General features: G+C 33.9%; 1 long non-coding RNA gene across 2 annotated transcripts in view; it reads left to right on the top strand.

Annotated features, from left to right (window-relative positions):
• The window catches only part of LOC126845596 (uncharacterized), a 55,445-nt gene extending 35,705 nt beyond the window's left edge, over positions 1-19,740 (top strand). For both annotated transcript variants that reach the window (XR_007686801.1, XR_007686800.1), the window contains exons 5-9: positions 918-984; positions 16,774-16,955; positions 18,907-19,143; positions 19,223-19,547; positions 19,626-19,740. This is a non-coding gene — a long non-coding RNA (uncharacterized LOC126845596). The remainder of the gene's footprint in view (positions 1-917; positions 985-16,773; positions 16,956-18,906; positions 19,144-19,222; positions 19,548-19,625) is intronic.
• The last annotated feature ends 1,181 nt before the right edge of the window (positions 19,741-20,921 follow it).

Raw genomic sequence — 20,921 nt, 5'->3', positions numbered from 1 at the left:
ATTATTTCGCTCCAAAGATTTTTCAGTGTAACATATTGTTTTGGCTTTCGCTCTGTCTAACATTTAAGAAAATATGCTTGTATGATAACTTTTAACTGGTACTGGTTTATATTGTGCTTAGTTTTTTATGTATGTAGGAGTAAGTTGTTGTTTAATCTATACGACTAAACATTTCCGAGTTATTAATACTAATGTAAATGAACATTAGGATTAACATAACTTGTGATAATTATTATTCGAGCACGTCGGTCGGATTAAACAAAACACTTATAACCTGGGCTATATAAGAAGCAGACCGGATAATAGACGGACAGGAAAATTTGTCTTACACGATTGTCAATTACCACAGTAAGCGTCCAGTGACCCGCGTAGCCCTAATTTTGCAACAAATTCAAAATTATTTGTAGCTCGAGTGTAATTTGAGGGAAATTGATCTCGAAACGAAGAATTATATTTTCATACATCGTTTTGCGTAGTCAGAAAAGCATTACAGACTTTCAAATTTCATATAATTACAAATCTGGAATATAATATCTAATTTTCATGTTATTATATTATTATACCGCGGAGGTAGAAATAATTGGTATAATGATATTGTGGAGATTTCTGATTCCAAGCGATTAATTTGTAATACATATTTAGTATACAAAAGCATTGGGTGCACCCAGGTGTGTGAAGTGTTTCAAGATTTATATCTTTCGTAGTATTCCATTATGTTTAACAAATAAAATTAAATAATCAGGTACACGCGTTATATTATATGTATGTATTAGATAAGATAATTACATCGCACTTATCATTATGTAATGTGATTATTTTACATAGGAAAATATTTTCAAATATATTTTACCGAAATTGGCCTTTAGCTTTTGAGTATTTTCTTGTGATTCGTTTTAATTGAATTTTTAATTTTTCAGCTCGTTCTGTATTCAGTTGTTGTATGGCATTTTCACCAGACCGAGGAAAATTCCATCTACGTTAAAGGTATAAGTACTAAAAATTAACATATTTTAATTTATATTTAATAAGTCGTAAGCGCTTCTTTATGTAGCATGGGCAGTTATCTATAATTAGTTTATTATACAAAAAAAAAAAAGAATGAATTCATTGTATGCATAAAAACGGAAATGGTTAGAATTGGAGTAGATTTTGGCTCTTATATTATGCAGCATTAAAATATAATATTAATCACCCAAAAAGCTATAATGTAACTATCATGTTTTACTTAATATAGCTGCATTAACTCCCCATTACCTATACTTGTTGTAGATAAATTAAACATAGGTGCAGCAAACGCATCAGACAAAATTAAAAATCATTATTTAAAGTTTCCAAGGCGGTATGCAACAACCGAAAGTGCAACGGTCGCCAGTCATTGACACTATAAATTATTATTGGTCATTCGGGGGAGTTAAACGTTGGTGGCGGTGGCGACGGTTGACGGGCGTGCAGGCGGTAGAATAAAGTGTGCAAAACGATTGTACTAGCGTGCGCTAATCGCAAATTGGCCGTTAGCTGGGCTGGTTGCTTGGCAACCGGCCAAAGCGATCGTTTCCTGATTTTCATCAGTCCCGAGTCCCCACCGCCCAAGCATTAATTCTTTATCGACATTCCCTTTATGTAGGCCTATCGTCTGTATGCGGAACACCTTTGATGGTGAACCGCAGATTCGATTGCTGTCGAGATTTTAATTCAAACGTAAACTATATATTTTTACCAGGTGACACTTAGGCAACGTCGCGGTCTATCCGCTTATACAGATTGGCTATCAGTATATAAATACTATATATTAAGCCAATAGGTAAACTGTATTTCGCACCGACGTTGCTACATTAACTGTATGGTGGAAATGTATTTTTTTTTGTATAATTATGTAATTAAAATGTTATTCATACCAAAAATATAGGTATAGGTACCTATACCTAAATTCAATACATAGAGCTTCTAAGATATTGAGTGGTCCATAGCTGTTAACCAATCACCCGATATATATATATATATTTACATATTAACATTATTTTTCAATATCAACACTAAAATTAAAAAGTTTATTAATTGAAAACATAATATTTTAACAACATAGTTGAAGAATGTAAATAAAAAACAATATTACACATTTACAAATATTATGCAAATAAAACTTTTAGAATTATAAAAAAAAAACGTTGATTTTACTTAAGTTCTAGATAAGCTAATAAGCTGAAAATAGTAATATTTATATCATTCATCAATGTGCTTTGTAGCTAGATAACAATTAAACTGGGTTAATAGTAATATAGATGCAAATTCATAAACACTCTAGCCCTAAACTTTTATAAACATCGGGTGAGATATTTATTTTTTATTTATCGCACTTCTTTTCTCCAAAAACAGCATCTGTGTGAGAGTGAAATTGTGGAAAATCTTTGCTGTTTCGCTGTTGCTTAATTATTTGATTTCATATCAGTGACCGAGTGTCTTTTGAATAGTATTTTTATTCATTGCAACTTATTATTTTAATATTACGCTTACACAATAATTTTAAATAATATATCTCATCGGTGAATCATCTTTGTCTTCTTACCTCAAACATAGAAATCGCCGTGCGTTCTTTGTTGTAAATTTGATTACTTCAATAATTATAACACATATCGTAGAAAATGTTATTCTTTGTGTAAACTTAAGACTTTAACACGCATATTGTTTACCATTTTTAATTTCTTTACCAATATAATCGAATAGACAGCGATAAGCGCTTTACGATGTAGGGCAACTTTAATCTGGGAAATCTATCTATACTTGATCCGCACATCGTATTCTGACGTTTTCCTATGTTTTTCTAGTCGTGATGACAGCCATTCGCCTACGCACAAGCCAACACAATGCCATCGCCATTTTGGTTCCTCCCTCCACGGGTTTTCTATTTACAACAGCAGTTACATTGGAAATAATTAAACGATAAGGCGGAAATGGCAAAAACGTTTTCCGCCAATGCGCACATATAGAATTCCAATGTACAAAACGGTCTCCTCGTACTTTGCAGCTTAATTAAACCGTAACTGTGCGGTTTTTTTTCTCTTGTTGTTATATAGTTGATGTTTTTTAGCCGGCAAGCCCGAGTGTATGTATCAAAAGACAAACAAGACCAGTTCGTTAGATGACTGTTTGTCGTATTAGATAAGAGAAAAAAAGGGGGGAAAGGGAGAAAAAATCGTACGAATTCGTTAAAAAAAAAAAATACAAATGCACATACAAACTCGGATTTTTCTTAAAAGAAATTGCTTTTCCGCCTCGATTTTGTTACACAAAGGAATAGGCAAAGGAGTGTGGGCGGAAGGGGATAAAAGGAACAAGAATTTAGTTACATTCTCCACAATGCGATAACAATCCTCCGAGGGACGGCAAAGTTTGCCTCGACGCTAAACATGGTTATCTTCCGCGCGTTTGATGTCTGTACCTCTCTCAGTCTAAGCTGTTTCTTTTTTTACCTCGCGTTCAACGCCACAGGCCAGCGCCCGGCGGTGCCATGTTGGGAGGGTTGTATAGTCAACCTTTAGTAGAAATCTTTGACAAATTTTCCAGCAGACCGCAGAGCGACATGTTTTTTAATAATTATATTATTGGTTTCTAATAAATTAATTGTTTTTCCACAACTATTTCGGTATGTTCAGAGCTAACGACGATCCTATTAAAATACCGTTGACAATGTGTCTCTCCTGTCTGTATTTATGTAAATAAATCTGAGATCATTATCTATAATAAGATATCAAGGGTCAAACCGACAAAGCTCGATGCACATTATAATATTTAAAAGTCGTACTAATTCGATAATATGTTTGTACTTACAAAAATAAAAATAAATACTTGTCACATTTTAGAGACCATGATTTAATATAAACATTATATTTATTGTTTGCTTATTTAATATTATAAAAAATTTTAGTTTTTCTTTTGAAATGTGAGTACACGAAACACAATCATATTTTTTAAATTAAATTTTCTCTGCTAAAAATGAGGAAGCTGATTACAGACCGGAAAATAGTATGAGTAAGCCGCTTATCCTACACTATAGGAGTGGTAAAGTAGGGCCGATTGAGTTTTTGCACGTAATTATTAAAAACTGGCTATCTACTGAATGGATCACACTGTATTATATAAATCAAAACTGTGGATGGGACTTCGTTATTGTTTTGTCTTTATTGTTGATACCAGCATTTATAATAATTATTGTTTCCAGCCAAAACCTACTACAAAAGATTCCGAAATAGAGTCCAGGGACATCCTTAACCTTTAATTGCCGACCTGGCCTAATCTTCCTGAAAACCCACCCCGTCGCCTAAAAAAAAAATGGTGTAGAGAACTGCTAACCTAAACTCCACTCTTCCAGCCATTGGAGTTCCATCACTGGATGGTTTCTTCAAACAAGTGATACACTGCAAACTGTATATAATAATCATACCATATGGTTATTGTACGAATATTGTAGTGTACAGTATGTATATTTTTCTAATAAAAAAAAAAAAATAAAATTATTTCCATCGTTATTTAATAACTTTTAACAAAAATAGTATGAAAATGATACGAGATGTACTAGAAATCAATATTTTTACTAGTCTCGCTCAAACTAGCCCCTCTCATTTGCAATTTCTAGACACACGCTTGCGGCAGATGATATATTATCAACATAGTATTATATTATATTACAAGTGTAGATGAATAGCGTTAGTATAATACATGATATATGACCAATCGATAAGTGATAATACATTTATTGTTGTATGAGAGAATTATATATTTGTCCGGAGAAAATAGAATAATATGTATTTCCGTTTTGATTTTCTCCACTAACTGCGTTCAACCTAGGTACTGTGTATTATATTATTATATATCGTGTGGGTACAGTTATATTCAATTACGCTGTAGCCTGTACACACTACAAAGCCGTGTATAATGGGTGTGTGATTGATAAGAGAAAAAAGCGCGAGGTGCGTATACTCCATTATTGTATATTATTTTCTTATGTAGGTACATTATTATTATAAATATTCTTTCACTCTTGTTATATTATATATGTGTGTGGTGTTTGTGATCTGTTGTGCAGCGGCCGTGTGCCGATATTTCACGTTCAATTTGAGGAAAACCGTGTGAGAACAAAATATAATATCTATTATGGATTTTTAGATTTCAATTTGCCGTGTTTTTTTTATTTAGCCTGTCTTCTTTTGTCGGTGACTTATCACCGTATTAACCATTCTGTTTATTTGTTCCAATAGAGAATATACACACACACACAACGACGACCAAAAAAATAAAAAATGGTATTGCCGTTTTTCTGTCACATCGTAGTATGACGCATCAACTAGGTATAATATATTTTGTACCTGTGTATACTGATGTGGTAAAATAGCCCGGGGTACTTGGAATTTGCGCTAGAATAATATTTTATACAATTTCAATTTTCTTCTACATGGTCGAGGTAACGTTGACACGTATATACTTTGCATTAATCGCCGTTAATCATTACCATAACTATAGATGCGTGTGCGATGTAAACGACGATTATCATACGTATCTTCTTCTTTCTCATTTCACATTCAAATGCTATATGGCATTAGTGATTTATATGTTTTATGACTTTTTTGTCCTAGTTCCCCAGTCGTTGACCAGCTACATTTCCTAGACTTGACGACACTCTTGGGTCAAACACGCCATCTCTATGTCTTATTTAACTTTTTTTTTTTTTAATCGTTTAACTTATAACCATTTGCTTGCCGTTCTTGTACCTTTTAAATTGATTTTAAATCCAAACAACAAAAATATGTTTTAATTATATTTGAAATAATTTCTATTGTTTTTTTCTTGTTATAATTTCTTGTCAGAAATAAACAAATAAAAACATACATATTTAAATTATTTTTATTGATTATACATGTACATATGTTCAACCCCCTTAACAGACAGTACACTTGTAAATATTTTTCATCAAGAAAATATGTATGATTCTAAATTATTGCTGTGTGAGGAAGTATAACAAATATTTTCTGTCGACTTTTCTTTGGATAAACAATTTATTAACTTTTGTCCTTGTGTATAATTTAAATTTTAGAATAAAAAAACAATTTTAAATGAATTGAATGCTGACCGCAATGACGTGATGTTTTTTGTCAAAGAACTAGTCATTTGCCTATAAAATATAATATGCAATATTATATTCTATTTGATATACAATATTTTAATAATAATAATATTATTATTGGAAGGTAGAAATGTTGAAAATAAATAACATATAAGTAAATTAATTTGTTTGTTTGTATGACACAAGAAGTTACACATAATGTAAGATGCATTAACTACAGCTATACTTAACTTTTTTTAAATCTAAAAAACAAAATATAAGGTCAAACTAATAACTTCTGTTTTAATATTAATGCTAGATATTTTCCCGTGTATTTGTATTGTTAAATTATTAACCAATTACCCTATAATAAAAGGAGTAGTCAGTTAATATTTTTTATTGAATCCTTGTACATATATTCGTTGGTATACATTATTTTTTTATTCAACAGTACTGTAAGTAGAACATCTAACAACAGTATAATATTGATATCAGAATAATAGAATTAGTCTATTCGACAATACATATAAGTATTGATACTGGTTTGACATCATTAAAATAAAGAACACACGACAATATAGCATTGTCAAATTGGTAGCTAAATCGTATTGGCTCCACAAACAAGACTTTTTTAATCCAACAAAGCTTATTCTGATACAGTGGACTACTGTTATAGCGGTTTACCGTTTGGTGTGTAATTGCCTACATTAAACCCCGTAAGTCTGAACAAATACATTTTGTGATGCCCTTTTAGAAAATATAACAATTTAATTACTGTAAGCCTTATATTATATTTATAAGTTATAACATACTTTTAAATAATGACTATCGTAGTGTTGCATTGTATTTTCACACTTCTATATTATGTTTGAGTCCGAATTTAATAATTTTCGTTGCACGGAACTCTATAAAATGCATTTAATAAAAAGTGTTTTATTTTAAATAAATATTTTTTTCACTTTCAAAAAACTATATAGATTTTTAACATTAAAATATTTTTGGATTATAAATTGAATTACGTTTAAAAATAATATAGTTAAAGTAATTAACGATACAATAATTAGTCGAAATAGATGAGTAATAACGTTAGAAATGATATTAAAAAACAAAAAAAGCCAGCACATTGGGATTAGGGCAAAGTGTTGTCGATTGGGCATATTATGCTGAGGGAGATTACAGGCCTTCAGGAATTATTATAACTGAATGTGATAAAATCAGTTTAAAATATGCTTAAAATTATTTTTGTTGTTTTAAGGTGGATACGATTAGTGTTATCGTAGTTAAAACAGTTGAATGAAAATTTTTTTCAGATACCTGTTGATTCAGTCACACATAGATAACCTAGAACAGAGAACTAAGTACTAGTACTAAGTTAAAATCGAAGTGTAATTTTCCATTTTCCTTAATAACATAAAGTATGACTACAGATTTTAAAGAAAATGCAATGTTATAGCCCCACTCCAGATATACCTTTAATCTAATTTTCAGATCTTAAGGCCAAAAAACTTCGCATGTTTCCACCTCTTCTAGAGGAAAGAGGTTATGATAGTTTTTTTTTTGATTTGTAAACATTTATCGATAATAATTTATTTAAATAATATTCCATACAAATGTGTAACTAATTTGACTAATTTGAATAAAATTATTGCACATATATTTCCAGTCGAAATATATATTTATTTTAATTTTCGATTGTGAAAAAGGAGGTGTGAACTTTTTAAATTTTTGGCCCAACAAAGAACATCTCATGTACGACATTTGATATGTATCTATAGACTATTGCTACCTATTGCTAGTCGATTCAGTGGTTTAGAAGATATAGTGGGTCCAGACACAAAAAAACGAGTATAATAAAAATAAAAACAATACCTTCACAGCCCCGCATCGAAACTAACAGTCGAGTGGCTTTTATAAGTTGTATGTTTGTCGATGAATCGGACGATAAATAAACATCAATTTATAGAAATTTACTTTATCGTGGTCGCGATCAAATCGTGTTTCCTATTTGTATCGAATTGGTAGTGTTGCTGAAATATAATAAGGAGGAAAAAAGCGAGTCCACAATATCCTTTTTCACTCTACTCGTAAACGTCGGAAATAAACTAAAGGGCGATTATCCCTCGTGCGTATAAAGCTCCTCGGGCTTTTAAACGCTTTGGTATTCCGATCGGTCTTAGTCTGACCGGCCTGACAGACCCCAAAAACCGACACGTCATCATATGCACACATAGTGTACAGCCGAACATGCAGCGGGCTTTAACACAGTGGTGGCGCGAGGGTGGTCCAGACATTCAAATCCTCTTATTCGGTGGACGTTTCCCTGTTCCTTTTTTTTTTCCTATACTTATTTTTCTCCTGCGGGTTTCCGTCTTTCGGTCTTCACCCGTGGTGACCCTTTGCATGCGGCTAGGGAGCAATTGTTACTGGCCTTGAGGGGTCATCTATTCTCTGAAAGTTGCAATCCCCAAAGGCTATGTCAATTCGTTTTTTTCCATCTCTCTGTACGCCGTTATATATATTTTTTTGCCGTTTCGCGAGACCGCCGCGTCGCGAGCATTTCTTTCATAGCTGCGGCCTGCGCCACACTATATATTCACCCCAATCGCTTTATACGAGCACTCCTCCGCCGTCGCCAATGATATTATTATTATTATTATTATTATTGTTTCCCGGCAAAACGATTGCACCTTATCGGATTTTCCTTTTGTTTTACAAGGGCCGTGACAGTTTTCCGGGCCACGTGGATCGCATTCTTAAGCGTGGCAATTTGTGTGTCAGTACCACCTTACCGCTGGTTACGTCGACGGTAGCGGTCGTACTCAAATGGACTTCCCCGGCTCCTCTGCCACAAAAAAAATAATAGAAAATCCGCACTTTTCATAATATATCCATCGGTTAACAGTACCGGCGTTAACCTAAAATAGAGTATACTGCGTATAGTATATAATACTATACACTTCATATAGTATTCAATAGTATTCTTTGAATTTCTATTATATTAGGTGCATTGTTCTTAGAGAGCAAAGGCTTGAAAAATTGTAATAATTATCATTTATTAGAGAATTATAATAGGTATTAGGTACATTGTCCTTAGAGAGATAGAAAACCGCAGGCGTCCTACACAATGGTATGTGATTTTTGGACAACACTTGAAAAAAGTGTAAAAACTATGTGATTAATAATATACTAACAGTTAATAAGAAGAGTGAAGACCAAAACATTAAACTTTTGTTGTTTAGCATAGGTTAACTAAATATTTACCAATGTATGTTTTAATAATTCAATACCCCACATTGCATTTTTGGTTGGTTTTATTTATTATATGTTGTTCAATCAATCAACCTTGAATCAAATCCAACGTATTATAATAATGCATTATAATTTATAACCTACATAGTATTGAATAGTTATTAAATTTTCTTTTAAAGTTGGATGGTGTAGTCAAAAGATGAATGGAAGAAGTAATGGTTTAAGCTGTTTAGCTTAGAGGAAATTATAATATACAAAGCGATACCATTGAATTTAGTTTAAACCAACTTTGATATGTTTCATCCAATCCAAAATAATCTATACTATGTCTATAATTAAAATGATTTTACTTTTCTTAAAATATATGTAATACAAAATATTTTTCCTATTACCTATCACCAAATAAGAGGAAAATATAAGGATAAATCAGCTGATAAGACATAAGATAAAAACGGTGATCAATATTTTTTGGAGATCAGCTCCTCGTCGAAACTTATCATTTTGGTTTTCTCTTTAAAAAAATAATAGTGGATAATTTTTTTTTCCTAAAATATTTTTTAATTAATTTTTTGTACTATGTGATATCAAAGATGGGTATTGGTAATAGACATTTTTACGTTTATTTGAGGCTTCAAGTTTATACATGCTGGCATTTACCTAAACCCGGTTCTGCTAGAAGCGAGACATGGACGAGAAGACTGTGCTGGAGTGGCGACAAGAATATACCAGGACAATCGACCGGGCTTTGGGTCGACTAGAACGACACGACTGTGTGTATATTATCTATGTGTATATAAAGCTGATGCTATGGCGAGCGAGCAGCAACATGAATAAAAGAACACTCCCGCTATGCCGCCGTCGCCACTCTGACAAATTTCTTTACGCTCAATATGTATTTATTCTCGGATCGTAGCCGCCCCCACCGCCGTTGTAAGAAAAGTTCAAAGGTCCTGGAGAAACGCGGGGAGCAGCTAGAGAGATACGCCGCATGAATAAAGCATTATGCGCGCGATCCCCTTTTTTTTTTTGCCACCCGAGTCCTGTAAATCCCTTTTGTGCTTGCGCGAAAGCCACTACTCTTTTCGTCACACGCCAAATTCTAGTACGCGCGCACCTCCCCCCGGGCGCAACCAGTCGGCCCTCGATGACGGTTCCTTCTACCCCTTGCCCGAGATCTTCCCTTCGGTCATCCTGCGGGATTTCGCGCCAATAAACATGCGTGCGAACGACAGAAACACGAGTCCTGTCGACGCGCGAATCTAAAAAGAAGATGCACCGCCGCCATTGTATTTTCAATTAGTTATCTGACGTGTAAACATCCGTCCGTACATAGGGGTTTTCGGCCAGAACCCGTCCGCTGTAATTATGGCCGAACATTTATACATTTTATTTTCCTTATCCGAAAAACTCAGGCTATGAGTTTATTATTTGGTAGTGTATTGTATTGAATCCAGTTCGGCCGGGCGGACACTGGCACGTGGACGATTATGATGTATGTTCGCTTTATACTTGTGGGTGTATTGGAAAGATAAACGGAGCGGCAGGAGGAGAAGGGGAAAAAGTCTTGATTGGCTTCATCTGCGAGGGAAAAAAGCGTTGTCCGGCCGGAGATATCATTCCAATTATAGCTGACCCTGGGATTGGCAACAGACCGGGCAGGGAAGTGCGTGGAAACGGAACAAGGGCCAGCAATCGCGAAATAAGGAAGGGAACGTGCCGATCGCCGAGTTTTGTGTACCCCGATTAGCAAAAACTGCTAGACTTAACACCATTATTACAGTAATACTGGTGCTGTGACACGGGGAGTATTGAATGCCGAGTAATGAACGCGTACTGTGGATGTATTTTTTTTAAAAATAAATATTAGTAATTATCGTGGAGGACTAATATCGTTGAAAAAAACTATAATTTTAAAGCAAAGAACACATTTTTGTTCAGAATCTATACCTACTAGTTGTATAATCTATCAATATATGTATCATAAGTTCAAAAACACCGTATTATGATGATAAAAGAGAAATAAGAAATGGAAATATCCAGTGAGACATTTCCTTTGTTAATTGCTTATAGTTTGCTGGCGTCTTTCAAGGAGCTGTTGTTGCACCATTTCTCTTTAATCTCTACACATCAGATCAACCTATAACTCCAAACTCCATAGTAGCCGACTTTGCGGACGACAAAGCTCTACTTGCATGCTACCTTGGCCCAAACATAGCTTCCACTTATATACAAACCCATCTAAATCTACTGGCCTCGTGGTACTCAGAATGGTACACTTCGACACAAAGACTGCCTTTTACTGTTCGCCAATAACCATCCAATACCCTATTCCCAAAACGTCAAATATATTGGCGTAACCCTAGACCGTTGACTCACTTGAGCTCTCCACATTATTTCTAAACGTCAAACTCTCAACGATCGCAGACGGCCCTTACGTTACTTACTAACCTCTAAACATGTGCATTTAATAATTAAACTTATCATCTATTAAATGCTGCTTAAACCAGTGTGGATGTACGGTATTCAGCTCGAGGGGGGGGGGGCAGCAAAGCCCATCGACATCAAGAGAATTCCAACATTTCAGTCAAAAACTCTTAGACAAACTATGAAAGCCCAATACTACGTTACCAATCATAACCTGTCCTTCACAACGATCTCTCCATTTCTACCGTTTCAGATGTTGCTAAAATATTCTTCAAAAGGCGTAAGTATGTAAAATAAAAAAAAAATAAAAATAGACTTCAATTATGCACGTTGTAGTTTATTTTATAACAAAGTTCACAGATAAATTAAACAAATATATAAACATAAAATTATTAGTTTTTTTTTTTTTTTTTAATATAAATATTAAAGCGAACGTGGTGTCGCGACCTACTAGGTGACTAACTTCCGCTTCCACACACCATGAAGTACCAACAGAAAATAATACATAATTAATAATAAAATTTGAAATGATTAATACATATTAATTGGTAATAACTAATAAATAATAATAATTAAATATGGGCCTATCCTAAGCAAAAACATATTCTGTGACAAACCTACCGTAGACCTTGTCCTACAGGCTACATCTCGTCTAGTCCTCTTCCACAACGATCGTCGGACTCTCGACGATAAAAGGAACCGAATCTATTACTATCATTTAATACTTTACGAATGTTCAACTCATCCAAATCCAATGCTAGAAGAACTCCAAGGGAACCAAGGGTTAGATTGTCATTGGCTCCTCGGTGGACTTGGTGGTTTCAGCTTCTTCGGAAGATGACATGCCAAAGACGTTGGACTGTTAATCCACACAGTCGTGTCGCCTTCTCCCTCAAACACGGCCGGAATGACCGCTGGGTCCACCTCAATAGATACCATCAGATTGAGTATAGGGGTCCATTGAAAAATCTTGTAAATACTTTGAAAAATTAGTCGTGCGAGGATAAATATGGTGAACAGTTGTCGAGGGCAGTGAAAAATGACTTTGGCCACGGAATACTTTTGATTGGTTTCAACATTTGACGGTAAAAGCGATAAATATCTTGTTGTTCGGTGGTAGGTACCTAGGCGACGGTCAAGATGAATTCCCTAACAACAGTACAAAATATTATATTGATATTCATGTACACGTTTTGCTGGCCTATATGAATAAGTAATTTTATACATTGCAAATGAATACAAATCACTTTTCACCATTTTATCGATACTAAGATCTTGCGTGCACCGGTCCATACTTGGTCCATAAGTCTAAACTCAATATAATAAAATATGATATTTATTGATGCTTCTTACTTTAATACAATTTGGCCATTTCTGAGTGTTACTCGCAAATGTATATTGAACGACAAATTCTAATAAGGACGAATTTGTACTTGTTCTTGTCGCGTTACATTTGTACTATTGTAACGAATTTCTCACAGATAAAAAACGCCGATGCGTGTCCACGCGGGTTAATAATAAAATAATAAAAAGATACAAAGATCTGCTGAAAGAATGAAAATGCGCGTAAAAAAAAGAAAACAAAAAAATTGTATATTATAACATTAATACTATTACCTATCCTCTCGGCCGAGGTGCGGCTGCCGCCCTCCACGCGCTCCACGCATTTAATCTTGGCAATCATTCGAGTTAACCAACCTTGACAATCGGACCGTACACATTCCTATAATATACAGCTAGCTACCCTTTTTCGAATTAAGTCACATACCGTGTATAACCTCATTAAGAATTATGACAGGTATATCAGGTGCCGGTGACGACGGTCCACCATCGACGGGGTTATCACACGACGACGGTGGCCGCACCGTGTTCGATTGATAACACAATGGGAAACTGTACATATAAATATTATATGTGTTCGTGTGTCTGTGAGACGTGTATAATAAGAATAAGAATAAGAATAATATAAGTTATAATGATATTATTATTATGTATACGTATGTGAACAGGGCCTATTTGTCATTTTATATCATTATTATTATTATAAGAGAACTCTCATCTCCGTTCTCCCCTTTCGTTCGTCCCGACAAACATCACAACAATAATTTTTATTGTATTGTATTATTATATTATGATATACATAGGTATTCACCGATGTTACTATAATGATATGTATACACACACATATCATTATTATTATAATGTTATTATCGTCATCATTGTTGTTAATATTGAGACGCTACCCGATGTACGTTTTTTTTCTCTTTTTTTATCGGCCGGAACGTCGTGGGGTATTTCTTCTTCTTCTTCTTCTTATTGTCGAATTACAATCGGACGACTGTTTTACTAAACGCGATGATGGGTACCTGCTATACGCAGTGTACTATGCACAAGCATAATGACTTGCCATCGCACGGGCATGACTGGTTGGCGCGGCTACCGGGTACCGCTCGGTCCGGCGTGCCGCTGTGATGACGACGTGACGTACCCCCCTAAGGCATATCGAAACGGTATAAAATAATATTAATAACGACAATAAATAATAATAATAATGAGGATAATAGTATTACATTATACGTTAACCTCATTCTTTCGGGCGGAGAGTACCTATGCTGAAGCGAGTGGAAACAGTTTTATCAATCATATATTATATTATTACATTAAATTTTCACACACATAATATAATATAGGTATACAAATGGCCGGACAGTTCGAAACGAATGAATACACACACACACACACGACACAGTGACGAGTCGACAAGTCGCAAATGGAAGCGGTACATAATAATAATAATAATATAAGTGCCTACCATATTAAATTAACGTCCATTTGGGGTTTCACTCCTTTATTCAGTCATTATTTTATTATTATTATTATTTAGCGCATTGTTATTTATATGTTTTTTCAACGGTCACGAATGAGGAACGCGAAAGAATCCGAAAAAGAATAATGACATTATAATACGCCTATAAGTGCCATGGGTATAGGTAGTGTATATATATATAGATAATAATATGATATAATATGTATTGGACACGTGTATGGAGTTAAATCGGAGGGACGTAAAAAGCGAAACAACACAAAATAATGTAGTTCACGTGCTACGTATCTGTTCGTGCGTTTATTTTGCCGATATATATATTTTTATTATATTGCATTATTTCATTCGCCACGATAACAATACACATATACACAAGTATAGGCTGATCGTGTAACATAATTATCATCGAATCGTATCTGATCGGCTCATCGGTTTTCCGTCGTCGGGGTATCCTTTCCTCGGACGAACAGATCTGTCAATGCACTCCGTGTCGGAAGTACAGAACATTAACTCCTCCGGTCGTTATTATTGAAATTAAAAAAAAAACAAGTAGAAAGACGAAATCTCATTATTTTGACAAAACATCCGATCGAGATCAGACAACCTTAACGAGATACCCCGGGCTTACACTCCACCGGTCTCTACTAATTTTGATACAACCGATAATAATGTTAAATAAAATTGTGGCGTTATTTTTAAAATAGCACATTGAAAAAAAAAACGAGGAGCGTTACTATAACACGTGGTCATAACATTGTAACAAAAATATTTTTTTTATAAAAAAAAAATGTATTACAAGCGAAGTGTCAAGTGTGCAACAACAGTCGCCATCTTTTTGGCTAACTCATTATTTATATGTAAAGTTAAGTTAGTGATTTGTAAACAAATAGCCAATGCGTCAAATTTAAACGTACGATTTTTGTAGAGAAATTAGATAACGGACTTTCTTATTTGTAATTTACAATGTTGAATTAAAAGTATTGTCATTAGAGTTACAATAAAAAAAAACTGTCTTTCGGTTTTAAAAGAGATATACCTACTTCATATTATTATTTTGACAAATGACAGTCAAGACTTGAATAAAATTCCGGGAAGAAAATGCTCGATTTTACTTCATATCCAATATTTACAATAGAATTGTATGGCTCTACTGAGCATTCATATAAGAGTTAAACCACAATAATGCAGTTTTTAAAAATGTCAAGTTATTTCGACAAATGGTTAAGCGATAAAGAAAATATCGGTTTATATGTTATATTTTGGTGTTGTCAAGAGAAATTGAAATATTAACGCTATGTTCGGTGGTCTAGAACGTCAATATGTATGTACATTGTTTATATTATGTATAGTGTATAGTAATTGGCCTGAAGCAGTTTTTTTTTTTATTTAACAGCCATTTTGCCGCCGTTGGGGTCCGAATAAACGGTATAGTACTGGGTGGTAATTGATTGTATGACACGACCTTGAAAGTGGAAACACGTTCAGCTTTTCTCAATCGCTCTCAATTAACCTTAAAAACAAAAACGGCCAAACAAATCTAGGTACAAGGTTTTCGGAATCGTACCGCCAAATGTTTTTTTTTTTTTGTTTGTAAAATAGCTATTTTTTACAGGGTGAGTTTGAAAATTTGGTCAATTTGAATTTTCAAATAATCATATTTATCATTTTTGCTATGCTTTCATATAATTCGTTAGAGCTTTAAATACAATTTGTATAAAAATAAATACATATACTACTGTGAGCATGTGTTGTGTCTACTTATTGCAGATTGACAGAAATAAATAAAATATTTTTGTGGTCAGCTAGCGAACCAACGTCAGACTTCTTTTGCACCGCAACCGTTTAACCAATTTAACTATAGGTAGGTAGTAGGTATATAATAAGTGTTGACAGCCATTTATCCTCATGTAGCGGACGTCCTGATGCGGTGTAACAAATTTCTTTGCGAATACGCGTGAAAAACATTAAACGAATTTAACTTCTTCGACATTTTAGCGGGAAGCGACGTTTATTTTCCTTTTTTTTTTATAAATAGAAAAATTACCAGTGATGTGTGTGTGTGTGTGTCTAGTTTACAAGTCATGATTCCGTGGCATCATACTGTTGTGTTTAAACACCGTTATGATACCAGCGCCGTGACGAGCAAATTATTATATTGTATTAATGTTGATTTTTGTTTTAGATACGACTATACTCTCCTGCGATCTACTACTCGAATACATAAGTCGATTTCAGCCGACCAAAAGCTGTTACTACCGTACATTCAAGTCGAAGAATATGCAATGACCATTTTAAAGTAATTGTATTGGTGCTGGATCAAAAGAAAGACCAAAATGGCATTACTTAGTCAGCTATTAAATATTGGTTTGTAAATTGCACACTTTAACCAATTTGTATTTTATAGTTTTGTTTCCTATGCGCGTCACATGAACGACGAACGTTTATTAAATGTATATAATAAGTGGATACATAACACTTTTTTATTTGTCAATAGCCACCCTTAAACGAATTTTAAATGCACGGAATTGGTCCATTATAATTAATAAAGTATTAAATGTAACACATTTTGGGCAGCCTCGCATCTTACATTTGTGTTTCCCGAGCAATTTTGGACAAAAAAAGAAAGACTTCCTTAACCGATGATTAAATTGTTTTAACCTAATATCTATCATCTTACAGATGTAGTAAGTTCAATAAGTTAAATAAGTTCAATCCTAAACTGCAAAAATATATTTTTATTTTATAAATGTTGTTACAATATTTATTAGTATTGCAAATACATTTTACAATCTTTAAAAATCCTATTATGACTGACGACTGTAAGTCAAATATTGTACTTTACAAATATGTATATGTATTTCCTTATCATCATTAGCCGTTAGCCGTACAATTATACAATTGGGTAGTTAAGGAATAATAATAACGGTTTGTAACATTACTCTAAAGATTTTTTTTTCAAGTAGGTCGATCAAATTGATGTTGTTGAGGTAGTTGAGGAAGTTGATTTCATTTCGGTTGTCCAAGGCGTCTTCCCATTTTGCTAGTATGTCGTTGATTATGTATTTGAGGCATATGTTTGACGGCGATTTTTCTATTACAGTATTCGCATATAAGTGCTTTTTCTTTATTGAGTATGTAAGAGTGTGTACATTTTGTATGGCCTATGTGTAGTATCGTGAGGATAGTATCGAGTCTTCTATTTGTGTTTACTGTTCTGGTTTGGTATACATTTTTTTTTTGTCAATTTTAATTTATTATTCGTAATGTTATTGTCCAAGTAGTGTTGCCATCTAGACATCCTTTGTTACTTATTGCGATGTTATCTTTAAGCAAATCATGTTGGGTTTGAATTGTTCTTGGATTCGAGGTTGATGCTTTTGCGGCATTTTTCGTTGCCTTCAATACCAACATGTGATCGGACCCACAAAATGTTTATGTTCTTATTTGAACTTAAGATGCTTTGAATGCGTTGGACAAGTAGAATTACAGTATACGGATTGTTAATGGCATTGACGGAACTGAGAGAATCACTGATTAAGATGTGTTTTGTTCATTAAATGACAAATGTTAATACTGTTTATGGCGAATTAAATGGCGTTTAGTTCTGCTGTGAAAATACTTAAAGTGTTGTGTAGTTTAAAATATATTTCGTGGATTCCTTTGATTATTCCTAGGTCTACTCCATTTTGATTTGTTGAAGCGTCTGTGGAAATTCTGACGTGGTCCGGATAGTGGTTCCTGGTTATTTCGTTGAGATCATTAATTTTAATATTTTTATTTGTGTAATTTTTTGTCGTGTTACATCAATTGTGTATCGCATTTGAAATTGTTGTGCTATACGATGGTGAGAAGGAAATTTGTTTGCATAATGTATTTGTTAATAGTTCAATTCCAATTTCTGTGCGGAGTATTCTTTTATTGTTACATAAATAGGTTTAAGGTTTCGTGATTTTTGAAAGGATGTTGGAGAATTTTCAAAATATCCTGGTTATCTCCACAGGGTAGATATTGGGGTTCGGAACAAAATATTGTAGTCATATCAGATATGTTCTATGTAAATTGCATTTATTTTGTTCCTAAGGTACACTGAACTTGATAAATTTGAAGTTTTGCAAAATTCAATAATCGTCGAATTTTTTTTTTTTTGTCCATACCATATTGGGCGTACGCCTAATGAATAATGCATAATTCATTGGCTTTTGCCATGTCAGCGCTGTTAACTAATAAACATGATATGTATTAAAATTTGTTGCCTACGGCGCTTAATCGTAATGTTTTTCATCGGTCGATTAATTACAAAATATAATGTTGTTAGATATCAATTGTTATATACGACGAGGAGCCGGAAACGAACTGCGGGCATTTTTGTACTGTGTATACGATACGGCCATCCTCGTTTGACGCGGACCGACAGACGCGCGGTCACAGGTGTGAAATTAATACGAACGTCTCGGAGAGGCGGACGAAAAACCGAGAAGGAGTTTAAGGATTTAGGCGGCCACCGAAATACACCACGCTGTCGCTGTCCGTATACGGTATATATATTTTATAGGTATAGTGTAGTAATTGTACTAATATTATTATCATACATAATATAATATAATTCAATAACAACACACAATAATACACAGGGTGTGCGATGTGATTGTAATAATAGTTAACAACGATAATGACGAATCGGATCGGTTCGGGTTAATAATTTCCGTGTGCCGGAACGAAAGGCGACGGACCACCCACCAGTGCGGAACGAACACTGCGCGAGCTGAGGAAATGTCGCCGGCCGAAAACGACCCACGGCAGTAGCCGTCTACGCTTACCGGGTGCTGTTCTTGGCGACACGTTTGTTTGGCATGAAAAAAATCCTCCTTTTTTTTTTATTCATAACCGGTTACATCGGTTGACGGTCGTGGGAATGCAAATTTTCGCTTCCCGCCGCGTGTCCAATCACCGCAAAAAGTATACACTTATTACCCATTATTATTACATGTACGTTGTATAATAATATATTATACATTATGTTATTATTATTATTAGATTTTCCACTACCGCCGCCAACGTTGTCATTACTCTATATTATTCGGACATCGTTACACACACACACACACACACTTTATTAGAAAAGAGTGTACGCGTAAGATGAAGAATGCTGAATAACAAACGCAAGATGTGTGCCGCCGCCGCCGCTAATAAATACGCCATGAGTATAATAAATATCATACCTAACATGCATATTATGCATCTGAACGAGAGACGCGAGTAGTGTAAAACTGTATAATGATATTATTGTTATGATATGCATTTTCTCGCTCGATTTTCCACCATGACAATTGACAGCCAGACGAGAGAAAAAATTTAGTGTGACTAATAATAAATAAAAAGTTATTTAATTTTAATTCAAATATAGTTAAAATATTCTTAATTCAAGTTCGTATTATTTGTTTTATTACTAAATTACAATCTTTGTTTAACGCATAATTGAAATAAACGGCTACAGAACGTTGGATTTACAATGTCATAAAAATTACATCTCAATAATTATTTAATCTTAATTACTTACTATTTTTTTTTTAATAGACAATGGTCTGAAGTCTAAAATTCGAATTAATAAAATGACGATGAAACAGTTTAAAGAGCTAAGGTAAAACGCTTAAGTTGTCCGACTCCAACAAATATGTTATTCGATTATTTGTAACCGAAAAATGCGCCCTTTCTCTCTTCAGTAACTTCAAAGAGATCGATTGCTTTGCGGCTTAAACATTATTTGGGTAGTCCCAAGGGTTAGAATTATTTCGACTTATTTCTAATCGTTTCTTTGTAGGTTTTCGTTTTCTTTTTCAAAGTACTACAACTGCCGAGTACCGTGGAATTTGTTTTGATCGTTTTGCGGCCGACTGTCAATTAAAAAAGAATTAACATTATAAAACCATAATCTTCCTAGCAACATATTGTAATGTTATTTTAAAAAATGTACTACAATCAATCGCAAAAAGTTACATTTTTAACAGTATCGTCAACGTGCTAGTTGCAATCAACATTCTAATTGCAAAATTAATAACAGCTTTAGTAGCTACAAGGTCTATAAACGTGTTGAACCGTATTTAATAGGAATTAATATTCATTTTAATTTTTACTATTGTTTTAGGAGTCTTTAATTGGAGGTTACTTTAAGACTGAACCTGACGAAGCTGGCAATTCTGAAGAAAAAACTACAGCTTTTGAAATTCAACAATTAAACGTGAAGATGTCATCATTGGATACTTTAATTCGATTAATAATTATATTTTTTATGTATACAAATATAACAGGCGCAAGTCTAACTGGCAATACAAG

The sequence above is a fragment of the Adelges cooleyi genome, unplaced genomic scaffold (genome assembly GCF_023614345.1).
Source record: "Adelges cooleyi isolate 19-005CV unplaced genomic scaffold, UGA_ACOO_1.1 ACOO_flye_CR_arks_rails_tigmint_CR_PRNA_8, whole genome shotgun sequence".
NCBI classification, from domain to species: domain Eukaryota; kingdom Metazoa; phylum Arthropoda; class Insecta; order Hemiptera; family Adelgidae; genus Adelges; species Adelges cooleyi.
The sequence above is the reverse complement of the archived record's forward strand: the minus strand, read 5'-3'. Positions and strand labels throughout refer to the sequence as shown.